General features: G+C 37.9%; 1 non-coding gene across 1 annotated transcript; it reads left to right on the forward strand.

Annotated features, from left to right (window-relative positions):
• The first annotated feature begins 2,046 nt into the window (after positions 1 to 2,046).
• Positions 2,047 to 2,153, forward strand: LOC141663046 (small nucleolar RNA R71). The gene has a single exon (XR_012551133.1). It is a non-coding gene; the product is annotated as a small nucleolar RNA R71 (small nucleolar RNA).
• Positions 2,154 to 7,366: the final 5,213 nt, after the last annotated feature.

Below are 7,366 nucleotides of genomic sequence, written 5' to 3' on the forward strand. Positions count from 1 at the left end.
TCCTTCTTCACAACCTCTTTTATGATCGGATTTAGCCTTCTCTGTTGCTCAACAGTAGGCTTCCTTCCTTCCTCTAGCAGAATTTTGTGCATGCAATAAGAAGGGCTAATTCTCTTGATATCTACTATAGTCCAACCAATTGTCGATTTGATATCTACTATATGAAAATTAGATGCATCACCTAAAAACGCATACCTCAAATGTTCAGGTAAAGGCTGAAGCTCTAGAGTAGGAGCTTCCTCAATAGATGACTTGAGTCGCTTTAGAGAACTTTTCAGCTCCTCCAACCCAAGAGATTTAAAAGGCATATCCATCTTTCACTTCCTGGGAGAAACATTCAAATATTATAAATGTTCATCACCTTCGTCATCTTCACTATCGGAATTCCCCAACAAGGCCTTTTCTAAGGTATCAGACCTTAGCAATCAGAAACCAAAAAATCAACCATCTCCACCTTAAAACACTCCTCATTTTCCGTAGGGAATTTCATGGCATTGAACATATTAAAAGTTACATCCTAATCCAGCACACACATGGTGAGCTCACCTTTTTGCACATCTATCAAGGTTCGGCCAGTAGCCAAGAAAGGTCTTCCCAAGATTATATGAATCTTCTTATCCTCCTCGAAATCAAGAATTATAAAATTAGCAAGGAAGATGAGTTTATCCACCTTTACCAAGACATCCTCCACAATACCTCGTGGATATGTAATAGAACGGTTGACTAACTGCAACGTCATATAAGTAGGCTTTGGATCAGGTAAGTCCAACTTCTTAAAGATTGACAAAGGAATCAGATTGATGCTAGCTCTCAAATACCATAAACATTTGTCAAATGACACTTTTCCAATGGTGCAAGGAAAAGTCAAGCTTCCAGGATCTTTAAGCTTCGGAGGTAATTTCAGTTGTAGAACAACACTGCATTCCTCCATGAGAGCTACAGTCTCTAAGTCATCAAGCTTCACTTTCCTAGAGAGAATACCTTTCATGAAATTCGCGTAACTAGGCATTTGTTCAAGAGCTTCAGCAAAAGGTATGTTGATGTGAAGTTTCTTGAACACCTCCAGAAACTTCTCAAACTGCTTATCCAGCCTTTTCTTCTACAGCCTCTTAGGAAAGGGAGGTGGAGGATAGATATGTTTATCCCCCAGTATTACCCTTAGGAGGAGTGTGCTCAACCCTAGCCTTCCTTGGTTCCACTTCTGCTTCCTTCTACACTTCTTCTTCAGCCTCAACTTCAGATTCTGGAGTCTTTGCTTTTTCAAGATTTGCAACCTTACCAGACCTCAATGTAATTGCCTTAACATGCTCCTTAGCTTCCTTCTTGCCTGGCACTTCAGTATCGCTAGGAAGCGTGCCAGGTTCATAATTTAGTAATGCATTAGCAATCTGCCCAATCTGATTCTCCAAGGTCTTGATAGAAACAGCTTGGCTCTTGCACATGAACCTCAAGTCCTCCAATTCAGATTTTTCACTAGCTTGAGGTAACTGGTGAAGTTGAAGTTATTGCCTAGGGGCATATTGCAATTGTTGAAAACTAGGAGGGTTAGACTGCTTTGTTGCGTCTGGCTGATAAGGTTGTTGCACCGTATTCTGATTGTTACTCCAGCTGAAGTTAGGATGATTGCGGTTATTGGGATGATAAGTGGTTGGAGCTTGCTGTTGTGATCTCTGAAATTTTCTCACAAATTGAGCTGATTCGCTAGAAATAGCACAATGCTCAGTTTCATGTGCCCCCGCACAAAGCTCACAAACACTAGTGATTTGATTAACTCCATAATTAGCCAAAGAGTCCACTTTCATCGTCAAAGCTTGAAGTTGAGCAGCTATAGCAGTAGCTGTATCCACTTCCCGAATTCCTTCCACCTTGCCTTGTAACATTCTTTGCGTAGGAATCTAGTATTCATTAGCTGCCATTAGCTCAATCAAATCATAAGCTTCATTATAGCTTTTGGCCCACAAGGATCCACCAGATGTTGCATCGAGCATAGGTCTAGACTGTGCGCCTAAACCATTGTAAAAACAATTTATAATCATCCAATCAGGCATGCCATGATGTGGGCACTTCCTTAGCATCTCCTTGTATCGATCCCAAGCCTCACACGGAGATTCTCCAGTTTGCTGTGCAAACTAAGTAAGAGCATTCATGATTGCAGCAGTCTTCACCATAGGAAAGAATTTAGTGAGAAACTTTTGAGCAAGATCCTCCCATTTGGTAATAGACCCTGATGGTAAATAATATAACCACCACTTTGCTTTATCCCTCAGAGAGAATGGGAAGAGTCGTAGCTTGATAGCATCTTCAGTCACCCTATTGAACTTGAAAGTGCCGCAGATCTCGATAAAATCCCTTATGTGCATGTTGGAGTCTTCTATAGGAGAACCCACAAACTGAACTGAGTTCTGTATCATCTGAATCGTGATCGACTTGATCTCAAAGGTGTTAGCCAAGATGGCTGGTCTGATGATGCTTGACTGAATATCATTGATCTTAGGCTGAGAATAATCCATCAAAGTCTTCGGAATTTATGCTTGATCTCCCATCACTACTAAAGCTGGTTCCTCGACATTCTCTTCTTATTCTACTTTCTCTTTGTCCTCAAAAACTTCCCTTAGAACCACTATAACTTCCTCCTCGGCTCGATCCAGAGTTCTCTTACGAGCCCGAAAAATGCGTATGCATACACGCTCGCTAGATTACCTGAAACATGACAAGGAAAAGAGTATGTAAGTAACAATTTCCGAGTCAATAAACTTTAACGATCACTCATGATAAATACATAAACTAAGAGTATACACCGAGTCCCCGACAGCAGCGCCAAAAACTTGTTAAGGCTAAACACGCGCTAATAATTCATGCAAGTATACGCGTTCACAAGTAATATAGAATTATTTCTAGTTTATTCCCATAGAGACTGGTTTAGGTTAAATTTGTGATTTATGCAATTATACAACAATGATATGGCTATTATTCAATGCTAAGACGAATAACAATTTGCATTTTGTTTATACTACGATTAACTATTGAGAATTATACTAGAGAACATTAACTAAGAGATTAAAGAGAGTTGGATATTATATGACACAAACATGGGATTCTAACTTCATTGAATACTTCATTCAATAGCCTTATTGTTCTTAACCTTAGCATGTAATGGTGATGACACTAATCAGATAACACGAAACTGATAAACACCAACTTTCATTGCACGAATAACATACTACCAGACATCCATAAAAGAGATAGAAGTTGAATAGACACCAATTATATTGCGACCCTATATATCTATAGAATTTGACAACATAATGGTTTAATGCACAAGTTATCTATCGTGATTACATAGGGCAAGTAAGATGGTTAAAATTACCTACGAATCATGCATAACAAACACATGAACCTATGCTAGCATGGCAAGTTCTAAATCCTTAAATTTACTGTTGCTTCATTAAAGATTAACACGCTATCTTATAAGTTCGCGACGCTCATAAGACAAATAAGCACAACCAATATTAGGTTATCATACAATCACCACACACTAAGGTATCAAAACAAATTAATTAAAGAAATTCATAAGTAAATCCGCTAGAACCCCACGATAACAATTAGCCCATCAACAGGACTCATCATCAATGTGGGTTCCGATGAAAGTATGGTATAATAAACATAGTCTTTACACTGAATAAATAATAAACCAAGTACGAAACAAGAGTATAGGTTCACGAATAAGAAAACTAGCATCCAAAGTTACTACTTAGAACAAAGAATCACAAGTATAAACTAGATCTTCTTCGCCTTCGTCGGATTATACGATACAGTCTTTTTATGTCTTGTCCTTGATCTCACGTACGTCTCCTTGTGAAAAATGACCTTTATTTATGTATATATATCAGCCCATGTTGTTGGGTTTCGAGCACATAAACGCAATAAAAACATTAATTAAAACGTGAAAAATCAGAGTTTTCGAAACCCACCGAAGGATCCATGCAAGAAACAAATATTTAATTCGTAGATCAGATTGTTTACCTTAAGAAGCTTTACGATTTTGGTTGTCAAAAGGAGATCCTAGCTTTAACCGAACACCACGTATCCCGCCTTAACGATCTACACCATAGAGGTATCCACACGAAAGCTGGTACGGAGGAGACATGTACTAGCACCAAGAACGGACCTGTTTTCCCCTATCTCATTCTCTCATCTTTAGCTGCTAGGGTTTTATATTTTTCATCTAATAAAAACGTAACCCAAATTTTAGCCTTAAGGATGTTTATATAGAGAGGCCAAAAACAGTCATAACCCTAATCCAAGTTAGAGTTTATTAAAATCTGAAATTCTTTTTATTTAATAATTAAGTTTAACTCAATTACTAAATAACAACTGAATTTTGGATTTAATAATATACAAATTTGAAATAAATTTATCCCATTAATTAAGTCCAACTTAATTAATAATAAATAATTCAAATTCGAATTTGAATTAAATATTCCTCCATGCTTTCTTTGTGCGACCCTATAGGTTATTATTATGTTGGCAATAATTTAAATATCTCATATTTAAATTATAAACAATGAGTGGAATCTAGTAATACATCATTGCTACCCAAGTAATAATAATTAAATCGGTGATCGATTAAACCTTTCGTGAATAATGTACAATGTAATATAATCCCTTTAACCAAATATTATAGATTAAACTAGAGGCATGTAATGTGTCATTCTCATCATAGTTTAATCCAAGTTTCCTTGATCAATGAGTAGACTATCATATCAAATCAACATTTGAGCGTGGCCACGCATTTCATAGTCTAGCTCACACAAGAGGCCAATAATATCACTCCTAAAATAGGAGGGTTAAATCTCATCTAGATCATTCATATTTCTCATACAATTCATAATATACCCAATATCCACTTTTATCATTACCCGGTCAAGGATAACTTTTAATGGAATCAATGTATATTAATTCTCGTATATAAATATAATGACTTCAGGTCTAAGGACCATTACATCATTATCACTGTGAGAATTACTTATGACACAACATACATGTAGAATCTCACATTGGGTTTGTCCATCACCATGTACATATACATCTTCCAGTGTTTTTAACTTTAGTATCACTATACCTATGATCAATGAGATGTGATCATCAGTCAACAAACACACTGGTCTTAATGCATTATTATTGTCCCTTAATATTAATACTCGACTAGGGACCTTTAGAAATATTGATACCATTCTCATAATTTCATTTCTAAGTCACGTACTTAGAGATATAGAATTACATATCATATTCCAAGGACATTTATTAATCTAACATTTATATAGCAGTAAATTAAGAATTAATAAATTATAAAGGGAATAATCAATAGAACATAAACATTAATAATCCTAACGTCTTAAACTAAAATATCATAGTGTTGTCTCTAGGGTACAAACACTAACACATGCATAGTAGAAGTCCATCCAATCAAAAGGCCACAAGAATCAGGATTCTGAAATCCCGACCCGGCGCGGCTGTGCGCTTGACCAGCGTGGGCGCGCTGTGTTTCTGCTTCTCGGGCGCTGCTGCGCGCTATCACAGTACGGGCACGCCGATTCCCTGGAAAAACTTCTATTATCTTCTTTTCTTGCTGTAATGAGTTGATCTTTCACGAGCCTTTATTTTTGGTCACCATCCTAACACCATATTAGCATCAAATCAATGCTAATTCACCTGAATTCCTGATTAATGCTTGAAATGCAAAAATACTACAAAACACATTAAAACACCAACAACTTGAGTGCAAAAACATCAATTCAAAGATTTAGAGAGCATTATAAAGTCATAAATGCCACTCAACAACCACCCAGACACCAAATTTAGATGGTGAGAGGCGACTAGCTGGGGTAGACCTTGATGACACCATCACAAACATGGGGGATTCATCAGTTTTTATTGAAGACCCCATGGTGATCACAAATGTACTTTCATGTGCAAATCAGTCTTCACAGACTGTAAGGTTTGAGGGTAGTACTCCTGGGGGGGGGGCTATCTAAATCCTCTCCAATTCAATTGGAGGTTCCTGTCACAAGAACAACTCCCCTCAAAACCCTGGTTGAAATTGCTCTAACAATTGAAGCCGGGAGTACAATTTCCAATGACCCTGTTATGGGAGAGGCAAGTATAGCACATTTAATTTACAGTGTGGTGCAAGACACACAAGGGTTTGAGGTTGTTGCAAATGACAATAGCACAGTCAAATCCCCTCTAATTCAAATGGAGGTTCCCACAACTGGTGAGGAACAACACCCTGTCATAACCACAATGCAAACTGTGAGTTCAACTATGACTCATGTCACAGGTGTTCTTGGCTCCTCACAAATCCAAACAACCGAACCTTCAGCTTCTCAAAAAACTCATCTAGTCTCCAACTGGCTACAAGGAGCTGTAACTGAATCTACTTTTAAAGATTTCAGGGTTGATCAGCTAGCAGGACTTGCACAGATCTCTCAACAACTCCTCATATCATATATGTCCAATCAGGACTATCAAGAAATAATGTTATCTTATCAAACAGACGTGGAGGACCAACATGCCAAAATAGTAGATGAAGCTGGCAGGGATGCAAACTGTGATGTCTGGTTGGATAAAAAGTTTAATATTGAAAGGGACACACTCTTGGCACAGTTTAGAGAAGAGTATCTCACCATTCTAGGAAACAATGCCAGATGCTTGTCTCCACAGGAAGTCTATGATGCAGTAAATAAAGTGACCAAATCTCAAATCAAGGCCTTTCATAATTTTGGGAAGGCCCTCACTGTCATATTAAATGGCCATCAAGACAAAATCACGGGAATGGTGAGGAGAAAGCTAGATGAGATAATCCCCTCACAGGTGGAGATCAAGAAATAATTCAAAACCTTTTCAGAACAAATGTCAAGGTATGATCTAAGTGGGGTGGACAAGAGTGTCACACAGATGAAGGAATCCTTTGTAGCTTTTCACAAGGTAGTTCAAGATCATATCACAAAGTCTAATGACATAAGGTGGAAGTTGGATCAAATGCATACTGCAAGATATACTCCTTCCCCTTTGGTCATTGATGAAATACAGAAGCATGTGCAAGCTGTATTTGGACCATCTATCTTCACATCTCAACCTGCCTCTACATCAATAAATCTATAGATGCAAGCTTTCCAAGGTCATAACTCAAGTTCATGCTCTCACTACGCTGGTGCAGATTCAACATGTAGACATTCAACCTTTGGTGGACTCCCACAAGCACTTACAAATGCAAAATTCAGTTGCTTTGGGAGCCATCATGGGCAAGCTCAATATCCCACTGCCTGCACTTCCTGAGTCTGTGAGGCCAGAATTACCAACTCCC

The sequence above is a fragment of the Apium graveolens genome, chromosome 5, assembly GCF_009905375.1.
Source record: "Apium graveolens cultivar Ventura chromosome 5, ASM990537v1, whole genome shotgun sequence".
Taxonomy (NCBI): domain Eukaryota; kingdom Viridiplantae; phylum Streptophyta; class Magnoliopsida; order Apiales; family Apiaceae; genus Apium; species Apium graveolens.